Raw genomic sequence first — 18,119 nt, 5'->3', positions numbered from 1 at the left:
TGAGAATAGAATTGGATAAATAACTCACGATCACATTTAACATAACATTTGCATGCACTGCCTGCAACCTGAGGCAATCATATCTACAGTTACTTCTCGCAGTGAATGTTAACTGGTTTGTTGGAGACATTTTCATATGATATCACCTTCATGGGCCACTGCTCTTATTTAAAAGAATGTATTAGACCCAATTTACAACACTTGCGTCTTTCAGAGGCTCTTGCTTATCAGTTTTGTCCGCATTCCCTCCAGCCTTCTATCCTTTTTCTGTTTTCCTCTCCCTCAATTCTTCCGTTTTTTGATTTAGTTTTTTCCTCTTATGACTTCATCTCTCGTCTCCCTCCTGCATCCCTTCTTCCTTCATTCCAATGGCCTTTTATGCTTCAATACAGTCGGATATAAGAAGTTGCCCTCAAATGCCAGGTCAGACACAATTCTCTGCTCCAAACAGTAATTATTATCAGGTTTTAATAATTATGTCAAACTGGAAAAGTGATAGAATCAGACATTGAATGCTGTTAATATGCATTTTAATCCTTCAATGCAATGCACAAAGAAAAAGTAGCAGTTACTCGTATAAAACATTCAAACTAATTGTGGATGGTGAAGAGACGGCTTGAGGAAGATCTTGGAAAATAATATTGCTTTCTCTTTGTGAAGTGAGATGGCATTTCAGCCCTGCAGTTTGATTGATATCCTCTCTTTGCATATGATGTGTCATTTCCTCTTAGTACAAAATGGTACTGCTTCAAAAACGGTATACCAAGGCAATTAGTACATAGCATGTGCTGTATGGAGTTGGGGAAATACAATTTGTCTTTACTTATCATTTCATAAAATGTTCCCATATCTAATTGACTTCTATATGTATCTGTTTGTATAAGGACAATAAATGTAAATTGATCTACTCAGAAATGTGACCAATTTTGGCAAAACAAAAATATGTTTATGATTCATATGCTCAGCTAAATCAGAGGTCCACACAACAATGTCTGACATTGTTCTTAGAGCAGCAGAATGCCTGTACCTTTGGCCTCGCACACCATCTTTGCCTCGCGTCACTGACTGCACGCCTCCCCTTTAACTCTCCTGAGCCCTAACTGAGGAGAAGTGTCTCAAAGCTTGAAAATCTCTGTGCTAAGGTAAAAAAAAAGAAGAAAAAAAAAGATATGTTTTGTATTGGTAACATTACTCAGGTGTCATAGTGGAACTTGTATTTTAAAAAACGTCAATGATACCCAGCATTTGTTGTCTGTCAGCGTCTTTCTTCGCGGTTTTGCTCAGTCACAGCTCACTCCTATCTTTAAATCTGGTATGCCCATCCAACCTCACCTCCCCTACAGTATACAGTATACTTCAGAATTAGATGATAAGTTCTTTATTTTTCTTTTTTATTTTTTAAAAAAAAAAAATGTCATGCATTTCTATATTCATTACAAATCAACTGATATTATTGTAATTTTTTATTCTTAATATTGCTGATTATGGCTTACAGTTTAAGAAAACTCTAAAATCCTATCTCATAAAATTTTAATATTTCCTCAGACCAAGTAAAAAGATTTATAACAGCTGAGTGTTTGTCAAGGCTCAGGAAACCCTGCAGTGTTTTTCGAGTTAATTAGACAATTCAAGTGATTTGTTTAATACCCTACTAGTATACTTTTTCATGATATTCTAATATTTAGAGATAGGATATTTGAGTTTTCTTAAGCTGTAAGCCATAATCAGCAATATTAAAAGAATAAAAGGCTTGCAATATTTCAGTTGATTTGTAATGAATCCAGAATGCATTTTTTTTTTTTTTTTTGAATTGTACAAAAAAAATAAAGAACTTCATCACAATATTCTAATTTTCTGAGACAGTCCTGTATACTTCAAACTGCTTCCATCCTGCCCTCTGTAAATCTTCCCCTCCCCTGTTCCTCTTCACCATCAAGTTCCAGATATTTGGACTGATGGAGTAGCCCATGAGAGCCCATTGATTTTCTGTCCTGAAGTCTCCGTGCTGTTGTAGACGTGGCGTGGCACTGATTTGTGATGATCCATGGCCAGATGGACGGAACTAGAACCAGACGAAGAAGCAGCACTTCAAAAAGGAAAAAAGCCTTCTCTCAAAACCCTGTTTTACCTTAATGTTTAGGATACAAATTTAATATCTGGTCCTTCAAAAACTTTATTCAATATAAACTTTGACATGCAGACTGGAGGATATTTATATATATATATATATATATATATATATATATATATGAAGAAAATGACCTCATACTGAATATCCATCTAATAATCATCTCTCATAAGGAGAGCATAGTGGAAAAAGGATATCATGTTTCTGTGCCATGCACCATGCTGCTATTTCAAGTAATAGGGCAACTATGGAGAGCTCTTAGTTCCAAAATGCCATTTTTATTATGTACCTTTTATCTTATTTCTGACTGTAACCCAATCCAATTGATCGGTGTGTTACTTCTCTGATCCTTCTTTATCGGTTATGACTTTCATGTCCAACCATAAGAAGTTGGTTCTATTTCGTCAATTAGATTCTCAAATAAACACACATTTCTTTTCAAAACACGTCCCTACCGCAGCAGGGAAGTCATTGCAGCACGGTGGCTCAGTGGTTAGCACTGTCGCCTCACAGCAAGAAGGCCCTGGGTTTGAATCCCGGTCGTTCCAGGTCCTTTCTGTGTGGAGTTTGGATGTTCTCCATGTGCCTGCGTGGGTTTACTCCGGGTGCTCCGGTTTCCCCCACCATCATAAAGACATGCACCGCATCGTATGGATATGAATAAATGTTGGTGGTGGTCGGAGGGGCCGTAGGCGCTGATTGGCAACCACGCTCTGTCAGTCTGCCCCAGGGCAGCTGTGGCTACTGATGTAGCTTACCACCTGACTGTGTGTGTGTATGACTACTGGACTCTAGACTCTGTAAAGCGACTTTGGGTACTTAGAGAAGCGCTATATAAGATTGAAGTTTATTATTATTATTGTGTTGGCTGCGAAATGAGACAAAAAAGCCACACAGTAAAACCCAATTCCAGAACTTTATTCCATATAAACACTTTAAGGTAAAACGTCTGAAACTGATATGGTTAACAAAACCATGGAAATAATAATGAATGAATCATAAATATAAATCAGTGGCTCTATTCTGTAAGCAGTTGCTTCTTTGTGTGTTGTCGTGTTGCTAAGCTTCTTCCAACTACTCCAGAGTGGACCTGTATTTTTATACACCACTGCGTCCCTGATGGGGAGGAACACAGAAAGAGGTAAACACATCCACTGAGGCTGTTCACAGTGAGTGTCTGCTGCTGTTACACCGTTTTGACTGAGAGAATGATGTGAATACTTTAAAATGACAAGTTATAGAGCAATGTCAAGAGGGGAGCAGTGTCTTGGTCATGCTTACAGCACAGTGAGAGAATCTCCCTTTTTCTGTGGGGGATGTGACACAGTGTCTTACTTTACACTTGTTATGACATAGATGACATTATAATACCATAACTACTACAGTAGTTACAGCTGAAAAAAGTTGTAATTTGCAACTTCAGATTTTTGAATATTTCCCTTTCCTTGAATAGACAGGCAAAGCCAGGGTGATTTGGAGCTTTCAGTTGCCCTTGGATTTCATGTCTGCAGCTACTGTACTTGTAAATCATGTTTGTAGGACTGTTTCTGCAAATGAAAAAGGGGATGATTTGTGCTGATAACTTGACCCCTGTGGTAAATCCTGGCTGTAAACTCTTTTTTTTCTCGGGCACTGCCTCAGGACGCGAGCCGAGGAGTCTGAGCGCGTATCACACGCGCGGCTGCACCGGACTGGCCTCATCATCACACAGATGCTAGAATCAGGATGTAATGTCTTGATGTTATATTCATGTGATGTGAGCCAAGGGGCCCACAGGAGCACGGGACTCCAAATTAAAAAGCATTTAAAGTATGTTCCATCGTTCCTACAACATGCAGCAACCGACTTCTAATATAACTTCTCAAAATTGTATTAAAGCATCACGTCCCTAAGACGGCCATTTGTGGCTTACATTCAAAGCACGTCTTATAATCACCTGTACTTGTCCCTGACGATCCAAGTAAAACTTTACCCAAGAAATATAATCCCTTCATCTTGCCTCCCTCCTCCTCTTCTCATCCTATCTTTATCCTCCACCACGTGTGAATATTGCAACCGGTCCCTGATCAAACATATTAAGTTGGCCTTATTAAGTAATACGTTCATCAAACAGATTTTCTCATACAAAATCAGTAGGGGGCGGAGAGGTGTCCGAGGTAAGTGATGGGAAAACGAACAGCAACGGGGGGGAAGGCATTTGGAAGCGATGATGGTGGATTGATTTTTGTCAAGTGTTCAGAAAAATCAAAAGATCAAGAGATGATGAAAATGTCCCACATTCAGTTAAGAATTAAACTGCTTTTTTCTTGTCGAGCCATCAGGATCACAGCATTGCACTCGCCTGCTTTAGAAACACCTGTAAGAGGTCACTGCCTTCCAGCCGGCTGAGGCAACTTTTACCGTCACATTACTCACTGCGAAAAGAAAAACAGCTACCACAAATGGTTACTGACAAGGCAGGCATGGGAAATCTAAATATGGTCCATTTGTCTGTCCACCAATTTTTTATATTGTATTTCTACAGTTCTGCTTCAGTCCGTGACAGTCTCAAAGGAAAAGTCTGGCAATGTTCCACATGTTTCTTATGGTTCAGAAGTCTTATGCAATGACCAAAACCGCAATTAATTCATCCTGCTAATGAGCAAAACTTGCTATAGCGTATTCCTCTGAGCTCAAAAACACATCACACACCTTTGCAATGACTGACATTTTCCTTCCTTACCATCTTCCTTTTCTGTTTATTTAACCTACAGTATAAAGTCCCAAAGTAAATTAATGCACAGCTGAAAATAGTCCTCCTCAAATGTACTATTTATGTTTAAGTAACAGTTACTGTGAATTGTCAAGAAATACTAACTAACAGTATTCCCATCAGCCTCGGCTGTACTCTATGTTTGGTGCTAATTAGTACCTGTCAGCATGCTAACATGCTATATACTATAATGGCGACAATGTTAAACATGAGTCCCCTTGTGCATAAACTAACTATAGCCGCAAGCATGGCAGTACACTTTACACATTCAAACAGTACATTTGTGATTCATTTTGGTAGATTAGTGTTTTAATTAAGAACCAGTGGGCTTGACGGGGAGAGCAGGGTTTTTATTTTTCATTGGTTTTGTTGACGGTGATAAACTCTTTAAATCAAAACTTTCATTCATCATTTTACACAATTTGATGTTGACTATAAAAAGATCTTCCTTTCATGCTTAAATCAGTTCCTCCGTATCTTTCAACATACCTGTCATAGTTTGAACATCTTTTCAACAGCCTCTTGGACTCCAGATGGACCGAAGTTATTTTAAAATCACCATGCCATGTTCATGCTGTTTGATGCTGCTATCTGTTCCTCTCTAATCCCACTTTTGTATCAGGAGGTAAAACATTAAGACGTGATCTTTATGTGTCATTTTCTTCTGTTAGACATTCTATGTGGGAACTTGCTTTGCAAAGGGACGGCTGAGGGGACCATCAATTAACCTACTGTCGGTCAGTACGAGACCTAACTTCTTTATTTTCAGCCACAGAATAATGGAATATAAAAGGGTATTTTTGGAACTTGGACTAACGGAAATAAATGTCAACGGCTGCTCTGCTGGAGAAAATGCCATTGGCGGTGTCAAGAAGTTGAAAACCCTTTTCAAAGACAGTTTCTGATCTCGTCTTGTGTGCGCACAAAGGGAAGAGGAGGCTGAATATCTCCAAAACCTCCGAGCAGCCCGGCAATCTGCGAAGCTTTTGAAAACCCTCAACACTATTTCAATTGCTGCATTGACTGAGAACGTGTTTTAACAAATTGAATCAACCATTTTACAATAACAATACTATGCTACTCCAAAGCCAAAAAAGATAATTAATTTACATTCTTTACATAATTTCTATGAACCAAGACGAAGAATGTCCATCATGCATAATATTCATAAGGCTCATCCATTTCAAATCTTAAAAGCACACTTTGGGCTCTCTTGAATTCAGTGGAGGCTACTCGCTATAAAACCGTCTTCAGTGGCTGACAATATGATCCCCTGGTTAGTGAAATACGCTGGGTGATAGCTCAACACAAACAAAGCACACAGCTACACTAATCCTTCCAAGTGCTTATCACATGCACCCTCACACTGCAGGAGAACCAGGACAGAGCAGAGAGCCCTCTCCCAGCTGGAGGTTAATCTGATCACATAAAAGCAAAGCACACCTCATCTTTCATCACTATAGGCAACACATTTATGCAGCAATCGATAGGTTGAATCATATTTTCCTCTTTGAGAGAAATGAGAGAAAATGAAGTATTGTGACCCAACCAAGATGGATGGGGCAGGGCTTCATACCTCTCAGATATCAGCAATAAACCGAGGCCTCTCGTGTTTCTTCAAAACCTGAGTTGTTTTCATCTCTGACAAATCCGATGGCGTCTTTACTTCCAAGAATGGCTTTTGAGTCATTTATGTTGGTAGATCTCCACATACTGCACAAAAGTGATTTACAGTATGCTTGTCGTCTCTGTCACCCAAGCACCTGCCTCTCATCTCACCTTCCAAGCACACAATCGCATCAATAAAGATATATTAGCAAGGCCACATGCCACATCCCTTTGGGACTGTTAATCTGCATGAGGAGAGTGAAAGAGTGAAAGACATTCCTCTCTTACGCATAGGAACTTGACATTGTATATAGATACTGGCAGGAATGCACATCGCTACTTCTAAGGCAAATGTATGCCTTTGTTATAAATCCCTATTCATGGGAAAGTTCTACAATAACTAATTTTGTAAAAAATAAATGAAGTAGCCTGAAGAAAAATAAAATGATTTTATAAGACACAGTTTGTCATTCTTTGATCAGGTGTTCTACCATTAAGAGGTCTTTAGGAGGTGACCATTTCTAACTCATGGAACCCACATTTGAAAATGTCATATTTTTGCATAGTGAAGAACCAATCAGAAACATTCTACAGCTATCACCAAGGACACCACAAAAGCCTCCTCCTTCTCTCTTTCCGAAACAGAGATGCAGAGAGTAAGTACATATTACATGGTCCAAACAATGCTGGAAGTGAATTGTTTGTAAGCTGTCATTTCTTAAACAGCCAACGTGATGCATCACAAGCCGCCTCAAATACATCCAAAAGGTAACTGCTCCTAAGAATGACATTTAAAATCCATCTTCTGTCTCTGTTCGCCTGGAAATAATATATTTCAACGTTACGGGAATCTTAAAGAAACACAAATGGAAATGAAAAAGATGAACCTCCCATTTGGGCATTAGTTATGTCTAACTGGGGAAAACTTCCTGCGGCATCCAAACATTTCTTTGTCTGCATGAAGAAAATTGTTCCCACTCGTTCTGCGAGGCATCACATCTCCCCGGTGGGGTTACTGAGCAACAGCAATGAACAGCACTCCACCAGTTGTGCAGAGAGGAAAACAACCTCCAAGCTCTCTGCCTTGAAGACACATTAGGGACACAAATGTGCTTTTTATGACACTTACATTCTGTCGCACAGTGTCAGGAAGGGAGGAGGTGAATGGCAAAGCGGGGAGTAACTCGCGAGTCGGTGGTTGTTTAGATGAGATGAACTAGGAGACGAGAGGTCTTGAAGGAACGGGACCAAATGTGCCGAGCAGAGCAGAGCAGCAGTTAGCCTTCTTACGAGGGCACCCACAGGGGCAATCCAAGGCTTCAGCTTAAACATGTGGGCTCTGCTCTTGTCATTTAGGTCTACAGATTGCCCCTGTGAGCGAATGACTGTGACCAGCTCTCCTTCAATGAAGACCCAGAGCTTTGAAAGTCAGTCAAACAATAATCGTGACAGATGATGCGGTGGCGCGCATTGACCGGGGGAGACCCGCATTATAAATAGCAACGACTCTCAGCTCATGGTAATCACATCCAAGTGAATCCATTTCAGGTAGATTGTATATTATACACCGGGGATTTTTTTTGTTGCACAGATATATGAAATCAGATGCAGTTAAGTGGGTAAGAATAATGCAGCAGGGTGAGTAATGTTGTGGCATTTCCAGCAAGGTTACATTGTGAGAAAGGCAATGGGCCTTGGACATCAGGCACTGCAGCTGCTCCGGGAACTCAAATAATACAAACCACCATATTAATTATGTTCAAAAGAAGGGATGGGCAGGAATTCAGTGTAATCACTGACTGTCTATACATATAAAAGGACAAAATAATGGCGCAGTTTAGTTTCACAGTCTCCCATTATCACACTGTTTATTTAGAAAACAAAATCATTAATGTCAATTATCATTAGTTCGATTAATGAATGTGCTTTAGGCGCTACGGTATATCTCATTCCAGGCTTCCTGATTGTTTTCACCTGTCATCACACCTGTCTCCTATGCTCATCAGTGTCAGCCCCGCCCCTGATTGGTCCCACCTGTGTCTTGTTACCATGTGCTTAAATTCTCAGTCTGGTCTTGCCATGATCAGGTCGTTATGTTATATGCTGAATTTTTTTTTGATCCACTACGTGAGCGCTTTTCATTTTGTTCACTGCGAACCGAAAATAAAGTACTTACAAATACTTTATCTCTGTCTCCCGGTCGCAATTGGGTCCCACAGATGCAACAACTGGTTGCCCAAATAAATAATTTTTCACTCATCAACAGACCCAGGTCAGGCTGTTTCCTCCCATTACGGCTGGCTCTTCCGGAGAGATTTTCTTCGAATTGCAGAGCCTTTCTGGTACAGTGTGATCTGCATTTTCAACACAACCCAGCAGCTTTTTATCTGAGCATGGTAAAGTGGATTGTGTCTCATTTAACGGGAAGAGCTGCAGCCTGGGCTACTGCAGAATGGTCTAGAGACACCGAACTATGTTACTCATTGGCCGATTTCATAGAGACTATGAGGCGATTTTGACCACTCATCGCCTGCTACGGAGGCCAGCAGAAGACTGTTTCAAATACGCCAGCTCAACCGTCAGGTGGTTGATTATGCCATCGACAGCAGCAGCGGACAGCGGATGGAATGTTCCGCTTCGTGACGCCTTCATGACAGGACTTTCGAACCGATAAAGGACCAGCTGGCTCCACTGGAGACACCCGGGATCTGGAATCCTCATCGCTGTGGCCATCCGGATCGAAACCGCCTTCGAAAGAGAGAGGAGCGCGACGCAACCGAGATGTTATTCCCAGCTTCCAGAATTCGGCCGGAGGTCGGCGCGCCAGCGGAGGATTTCAGCTCCATGTTGCGGACCATCAGAGGACTACACTCCGATGACTCCGTGAACCCATGCAGCTTGGAAGAACCAGGCTTTCTGGAGGAGCCGCTCAGCTCACGGAGGGTTGCTGTTTCTGGCGGCCAGCCGGGTCATCAACGCGCGCGTGCGGAAAAGATCGGTGCTCACCAGTCAAAAGGAGGCGCTGGTGAGAAGGTTTTTGCAGACTTCCTCCTCGACCTGTTACTCAGGTAGACATTTGTATTAACAATCAGACCATTGACCAGGGTGTGTTAATAGACTCAGGGGCCTTATAGACTGGGGCCTAGTCAAACAGCTAAAGATAAAACTGTCCCGCTATCTCATCCTGTTAGTGCCAGTGCCTTACGGCCGCTTGTTGTTCACAGTTACCCATTGCACTGAGCCCATACGGATTACTATAAATAAGGACCATACGAGAGCATGCAATTTCATATTTTTGAGCCTATCAGCACCGATTATTTTGGGGTTTCCTTGGCTGAAGATCCACAATCCTCACATAGACTGGCCTTCAGGAAAGTTAAGGAATGGGGAGAGGATTGTAAGGCAGGTGTAAACCGCAACCTGTAAATGCTCCAACAGACTCTAGTAGGATCATTATAGATCACCCTGACTATCCTGATCTACAGAAGGTACCTTCCTGTTACCATGATTTAAAGGAAGCTTTTAACAAGTCTAAAGCCTTGTCGCTACCTCCTCACCGAGATTTTGACTGTCCCATTGATCTCGTACCGGGAGCCCCCATTCCCAAGGGGAGACTTTACTCGATTTCGAGACCTGAGAGAACAGCAATGGATGAATACATCTCCTCTTCACTCAAATCAGGGATTATCCGTCCTTCATCGCTTCCAGCCGGAGCGGATCTTTTGTGGAAAAGAAAGACGGGTCTCTGAGACCTTGCATAGACTACAGTCCACTAAATGACATTACGGTGAAGAACCGCTATCCTCTGCCACTCATGTCATCTGCTTTTGAACTGCTTCAGACGGCCAAGATATTCACCAAGTTGGATTTAAGAAATGCATATCACTTGGTTAGAATAAAACAAGGATGAGTGGAAGACTGGATTCAACAAGAATGGGTCACATGAGTACTTGTAATGTTTTTTGACTGTGCAATGCAACCGCTGTTTTTCAAGCTTTTGTGAATGAGTTGAATATTTCAGTGTTTGTGTATCTGGATAAGTTTTGCAGAAACTACTGGATAATCAGCTATATGTCAAGGCAGAGAAGAAGAGGTGTCTTTCTTAGGATACATAGTCTCACCTAATCATATCCAAATGGATCCTCGAAAGTCAGTGCAGTATCCCAGTGGCCCACACCAGACTCCAGGAAAAGGTTCAGCAGTTCCTGATTTTGCTATAACTTATAGAAGTTATTAGGAATTTCAGTTCTGTTGCTGCCCTCTGCATGTTCTGACTCTCCTAAGTTCCTTCAAGTGGGACCCCCAGGCGGATCTTGCTTTCAAACTTCTCAGAGATAGATTCACATCAGCTCCCATACTCACCATTCCAGATCCCCAGCGCCAGTTTATGGTCGAGGTGGATGCTTCCAATGAGGGAATTGCTGCAGAAGACAACAAGATGCATCCATGTGCTAAACAAGGAATTGTTAGCTGTAAAAGCTGCCTCGAGGAATGGAGACACTGGCTAGAGGTGCAGAGCACTGTTTTTAGTCTGGACAGATCACAAGAATCTAGAATATATAAGAAAGGCTGCCCTCAACTCCCGCCAGGCCAGGTGGACACTTTTCTTTAGTAGATTCAACTTCACACTCTTTTCGTCCGGGTCTCAGAATCAAAACCCGATGCTTTGTCTCGCCTTTATCATCCGAACCACACTTGCGTAGAGCCCAAGACCATCCTTCCACTTAACCGTGTGATCGCCTTTTTCTGGCAAGTGGAGTCAGACGTTAAAGAGGCAAATGTCATGAATCCAGCGCAGTGTCCCAACAATCTGCTGTTTGTTCCTGAGGCTCTTCACCCAAGGTCATCCACTGGGCTCACTCATCTGTGCTTCGTGCATCCGGGAGTAGCAAGAACAATGTTCAGGATTCAACAACGTTTCTGGTGGCCATCCATGAAGAAAATGAGTATGTAGCGGCTTGGTGTGTGTGTGTGTAATAAGACCTCATCTCAAGTTAGATGGGCTTGCTCAGCCAGCCGATTCCCCATCGCCCTTGGTCACACATTTCGATGGATTTTGTGACAGGATTTCCTCATCCAGAGGCAAGACTACGGTTCTAACAGTGGTTGATCGATTTTCAAAGATGGCTCACTTCATCCCATTGACCAAGCTTCCTCTGCCAAAGTCACCGCAGAGGTCATGATGAATCACGTGTTCAGGATCCATGGATTCCTATGACATTGTTTCCGACACAGGTCCACAATTCATTCCGCCTTCTGGAAAGAGTTTGGTGCCACCGTCAGCCTGTCATCAGGATATCACCCTCAGTCAAATGGACAGTCGAGAGGCTGCCTGAAAGAGAAAGAGACTACGCCACGCGTGTCTCGCCTCCGGAACCAGACCACCTGACCCTTCCTACGGCCAGGTCTCTCTCCATTCCATTGTGTCAATGGTTTCTAACAACGAGGAAGAGTCTCTTCTCCCAAGTTCAGCTCGATGAAGGGCTGCTATGGACTCATCGCGAGGGTCGCCCTCCTACAGTCCAGGCCAACAGAGTCATCAACCGCCGCAACTCCAAGGCCAGGACCTGAGGAGAAGCACCTTGCGCTTCCACGCTAAGCAGATCAAGTAAGTGTGCCGTGACACTTGTTCCGTTCTCAAGCCCCCCCCACCGCCCCAGTCTTTTGAAGGGGGCGACGGTTACAAGGCCCGCAAGCCACTGGCGGTCCGAGAGGGGAGGCAAGCACCCTGGTAGACTAGTAGGGTTACGGTCCTGAGGCTAGAAGCTGCATAGCTACATCATTTAACCTAGACATGACTCTTATCCACGAGTTTTACAATCAGCCTGGGCCATCAGGAGTTGGCCCAGAGGGGGGTACTGTTGTGCACCGACAGATATGCTAGAGAGGTTCATGTCATTTATGTTCGCTTTCTCTCATTCCAGGCTTCCTGATTGTTTTCACCTGTCATCACACCTGTCTCCTATGCTCATCAGTGTCAGCCCCGCCCCTGATTGGTCCCACCTGTGTCTTGTTACCATGTGCTTAAATTCTGTCTCCCAGTGTTCCTTGTCTGGTCTTTGCCGATCCCTCACCACGTGAGCGTCATTTTTTTCACTGCCGAACCGAAAAATAAAGTACTTACAAATACTTTATCTCTGTCTCCCGGGTCGTGCAATTGGGTCCTACTTCCTAAGTGTCTGAGGTCGTAACATATATCGTACCTTTAAATGCGCTAGGCTAAAGACTCAGAAGACTAATAATACCCGGGATATTAAACAGATGTTTACCACTAATACTGTAATACTGCCGTGTGATGCACAGGTGTCTTCATATATTAAGAATAAATCCTTTTTTGCCAAGCACCTGAAAATCACAAAATAAAAAAGTGAGAAATAAAGATGACAGCTGGACACTCGACAGCTGCCTCTTCCAAAAAGGACTGAGACCCAAGTTTACGTGTCCTATAAACAGGTAGAATCGTCGAGAATGACAGTCCCTTATTGCATCTTTTTCTATAAATAGTTGTTTTCTTATCCTCACATCACACTGACAGAAGGACATCTCTGTCGGCTCCTCCCTAATAGCAGGTCGCAGAAATTGTAAGTAAAAAGGGCTGTCAAGCTAAGTGACTGCGTCTTCAGTCAGAGAAACGCTCTTGAGTTTAAATGTCCTTGAGTAAGGCTAAGAGGACGCAATTGGTTGTGAGAGGCTGAACATTTTTTTATTTTAAACCTCTGGCTCTATCTGTTAATACTGGAGAATAGTGATGGAAAAAATAATATTTTACAACCCGGTAATGGTAAAAGTAGTCCAGGATGGTAGCAACGCAATCTCGGAGGATGGCGGTAATTGCACACATCGCTTCTGAATTTGTACAGCTCAAGGATCTGTAAGGAGCTGCCTGGTGGAGGGGGGGGGGGGGGGGGGAGTGTCTGTGTGCCACAGAATAATGAGTGTTCTGCGTGTGAAAGCATGTGTGTTGAGGTTTAAGTGGTCGGGAGTCTAAATCCAATGATCAGTAATACAAACCTACGACGCAAAGTAGGCTCCAGGAGAGCGGAGATATGGACACGTGCCATGCTCTGTGATTATGGGTCTGTGCCTGAGTGAATTGATGCGCATGCTTGTGCTGTAAATGTATATGAATGTGGGATCTCTGCTGCTTTGCCATGTATTACGTGTGTCTAACCGTGTGTAAGCGAGTGTGAGCATGAACACTTGGAACTCCTTAGAGACGCCTGCCATGCCGCCTCAGGCAAAGTCCATCAATAGGAATAAAAATGTTTGAAGCAGCGTGCGCCCCACTGGTCAAACTACAGATAATCAAATGTTCAACCTCAAGAGTTGTGACTATCTGCAAGAATGGCCCAAGTGCATGTTTTGAGTGCGGAGGTGTGTATGTCGTGGGATGCTCCTGGCACAGATACAGTGGGCTGTAGATGGGTGGCAGCAGTGAAGTGGTAAACAGCACGGAAGAGAGGAGTCCGGTCTCTATGGCCCTGAGGAAGTCCACAGCACGCTCCAGCAGGAGCAGAGGGAGAGAACAGACAGTCATTCCGCTGCCGCTCAGAAACTCTGAAATGAGATGAACTCGGAGGTCTCTCCCTGCAGCAAGCAACGCTCAGGGCATGCATTTCTTCATCCATATCCTCCCCCATAAGTGCCACACAGAAATGTGAGTCTTTGAATGAGCTTAGCGGGAAATGAAAATAAAGATGGCAAGAGAAGGGCTGTCTATCATTTTCACTCACTGCTCAGACCTAGTTTTATTTGTCAGCCTCGTCCTCCTCTTGCCAGATTGTGGGACTAACAGAAGCTGTGAAAGGTTTAGTCTCATGATTACGTCGCGATCGCCCTGGGTTTTTGTTGAGGAAAAGCTTCACTGAGTTTCTTTGTATTTTTTTTTTTACAGCCGGTCATATAATAAGATGTCATGCATGATAAAATGTCTTTTTTACATGATGATGGTAAGCTGTCTCTCTTTGGTCCATGATTCATGGTAGAAATATGTTTAAAAGACAAGTGGAGTAAATCTATGATTCATCTAATCTAATGTAAAAACATCTTCAAGCAAGAGATTGACAATCTGTTTTTTTCTAGAAGGTACAACAATGAGAGAATTATCTTTTTGTTGCTCTTTGTCCCTATTTCACATGAGCAAAGGGACGTCTCTATGCGCCCTCCATGACACCAGGTTGTGGAAATCATACAGTGGTGAGAAAAGGCTGTTGAGTTTGGAGAGTGATGCTCTTGTCTTGGGTTTCAAGTCTGATGGCAAAGTGAGGCTAACGAAAGTAAATGATCTTGTAGAGAAAGATCAGGAGCCCCCTGTCGTTCAGCAACAGTGTCTATGAATGTGGATTATGTTCCAATCTCTGCCTCAAAAAAGGTTTTAAAGACTCAAAACCCAATAAATGACAATGGGAGTTTAAATCCCGAGCATTTGAAGCATTTAGACTACAACTCATCCTAAAACTAAATGTAAGACTCCTTGTGTCAAAAAAGCCTTTAAAACTCTTTGTGCTGAGAGCCTGCTGCCAGGTGGAATTCTTAAATAAGTCTTATCGCTTAGCAGGGTAACCTTCAACACCCTTTCACTCAGGTTTTTTCAATGACGGGTGTCTAATAAAAGTGAGTGGGCAATAGCCCACTACTGTACCTGAAGTTTAGCTAAAGCCACGAGACAGGTTCACTGCAAAACGGGACAGAAATGCATTGTTTAATGATTGTAAAGCCAAATTCATCTAATTATGTCATTTCTTTTGGAACATTTTGTAAATTAACTTTGATTTCCGGCTGCTTAGATGTCGAAAAAAATAGACGACGTGCGCAGCATATTAAAGCACTAAACTACAGCATATCTTTTACAGCCACTGCAGCTTTGAGGGCCAAACATTACACATCCGTACGTTTTAGTGTTTTTCAGTGTTTAGACGTATCAACGGGAGAGTTGCTTTTACATTTAATAGAGGTGATGCCATTTTTATCGAGGTTGTTTGAATGTTAAAGTGGTGCATTTAGAATTATAATAACGCGGTCATCTCTGCTGCTCATGTAGGGTATACTAAAACTAAAATAGAAACTAGGAACACTCACTGATGAACTCATTTTTGACTCCTGCATTAAGGAAATGTCTTTCAGAAAGCCTCCCTGCTTATTGCTCACGGCGGTTCACAATGAGGGATTTGAAAATTGAGGGAACTCATTTAGTTCTTTCAATATCAAGTTCACTATGAAATCCCTTTGAAGAAATGAAGAACTGCAGGCTAAATTATTACATAACGTGACCAGAACCGAGCAATAGGATGAGGTTAAGTGGCACAAAAAATACCCACGCAGATTGCAAGAATGACCAGAATTGAGCCTTAATGATCTGCCCCATTCATGTGATTACAAGCTAATTTGGGGGAAACTATTTCAATTACAGTTTACTTTAACGGTTTATTTTTGGTGCGTATCAGACTGAGTCAAAGCTTATAGCCAACATTTGAACTACAATGCAATGACAGACTGTGACATCAACAACAACTCGACAGCCCTGTGTTGGTCACACGGCCGTCATGGCTGAAAGCCAAATCCAATTTCAAAGTTAAAGCAGAAGTACAACACATTGTCAGTAGTTGGTCCACCACTTCCAACAAAAAAACAACTATTGGATGGATCATCATGAAATTGTGTCTTCAAGGTCCTCAGAAGATGAATCTTATTGACTTTGGTGGGTGATCATGTTTTCATTCATTTATAGAACAATCTGCACTGAATGGATTGCCACAACATGACAAATAATCATGGTTTATAGAAAATATTCATAGTTGCCAGGTCATGATGACGATGGATCCCCTGACATGTTGTTTTGAGTGAAATAAATGTCTCAACAGTTATTGGATGGGTTGCCATGACATTTGGTACGGACAACACCTGGAGACCTGAAGATGAATTATATTAATTTTTCATTCCGCACCAACATACGGTCAAAGTTTCTATTCTCTATTGTGGTTCGGTCATTTGGGGTATGATGGTGAACACGGTAAACATGAGAAATGTCATTGTGAACATGTTAACATGCATACTCATACAATATTTAGCTCAAAGCAGCGCTGTGTCCACAAGTATAGCCTCAGAGAACCACGATCAGAGCCTCTTCTTTTTTCCCATCATGTTTTCAATAAATAATTTCAGCTCTTTGTGTCTCTTGATAGATTTAAATGTATATAGTTTCATTTTAAAGGCGTCTTTTTTGTCGTGAGCTTGCTATTTGATAAACCTTAGTATGTAACCTCCAAGATGCTGACCAATCTAGATAGTGGGTGACATTACTAATGGAAGTTTTTGTTCCTGATTTTCTTTCACTATTATCTATTTTGAGCCATGCTGTCATAAATCCACTTAATTTTTGCTTGAGCCTCCAGAACTCCAGAGCCTCTGCCCTCTCACTATGTGTACACACCTTCATGGCATATGTCCAAATAGGGCACTTCCACATTGGAAATCAGTCAAAAACATAATACAGACCACCTGTGTGTTCCACGTTGGCTTGTTTTCATGCTGTTGATCATCCAGATTCTCAATATTAATATTAACCCGGTTTTCAAAGGGGCAAATGAGGTAAGCTCTTTGTTAGGAACACTGCCGGTATGGCAATCAGGAGAAATGCAAATGGTTTAGTAACAATAGCATTACACCACTATAATGACCAGCGAGTCACCAATAACTCTCTGTAATTGCTCTATTGCCTTGTGCATGAGTGTGTTTGTGCTTACAGCCATTGGTATTCATATCACATGTCAGGGTGTCCGAAAAGCAGAGCAGGCTCTCAGAGAAAAGCACTCCGTCGAGGAGATTAGATCAATATCCAAGCCGCCTATTAACATCGCTGAGCAAGCTGGGAACTCAAAATGATTCTTCATTCAAAGTTAATGACCTTCTCCTAAATACCAGCACAAAAGAACTTGCTTGTTTATGTTAGTTTGCATCGATCTGACACGAATGTGTGCCCTGAACAAATTAATTGTATTCACACAGGCCCCGTTAAAACAAAGAGTCTCTCCCCGACTTTGATCACGGCTCCCAGGACGAGACATAAACCAGAGCTGATGGCCAGCCAGGCAGGACAGGAGTACGCTGAGGAAATAAACAAAGCATGCATTATTTTTTCATCGGTAACTGCAGGTGATTTACGAGCAACGTCTTTATTTAAGGCTCACATTCAACGGCGAGTTGTGTTATCACAACCCAGCTGAGAGGTTCATGAGCGCCATTTTGGGCATCATGCCTCGCAACTCTTGGCAGCTTGGCGTAGCTCCCCTGGCCACCAGCGAGCGCTTGTTGTTTTTATGTTCTCACTTCAACAGCACGAGCCATCAAAGATAAAAAGCACAGTTGCTCCTCGTCACACAGAGACAACAGTCATGCAATTTTAACTTACAGATCTGGCTTTGGAGAGAGAAATAGTCCCCCGATCATAACGCAGCGACAGATTCAGGCAAATGAAATGAAGAAGTTGGGGCTCGTTATGGTATCCCATAATGAGACATGATGAAATACAATGCATTAACAATTTGAATGACCACACATAAACGATGTGTGCTTTATACTCAGAGGACCTTTGGCTGGAATAAGTCAAACATAATGAACTGACTGTATGAATGA

General features: G+C 42.3%; 1 protein-coding gene across 1 annotated transcript in view; it reads right to left on the bottom strand.

The window, feature by feature from the left end:
• Positions 1 to 18,119, bottom strand: part of LOC130205742 (transmembrane protein 132C-like) — a 144,819-nt gene that overhangs the window by 88,015 nt on the left and 38,685 nt on the right. The gene's annotated exons all lie outside the window — the stretch shown is intronic.

Source organism: Pseudoliparis swirei, chromosome 15 (genome assembly GCF_029220125.1).
Source record: "Pseudoliparis swirei isolate HS2019 ecotype Mariana Trench chromosome 15, NWPU_hadal_v1, whole genome shotgun sequence".
In the NCBI taxonomy this organism is placed as follows: domain Eukaryota; kingdom Metazoa; phylum Chordata; class Actinopteri; order Perciformes; family Liparidae; genus Pseudoliparis; species Pseudoliparis swirei.
This window is presented reverse-complemented; position numbering and strand designations above follow the sequence as displayed.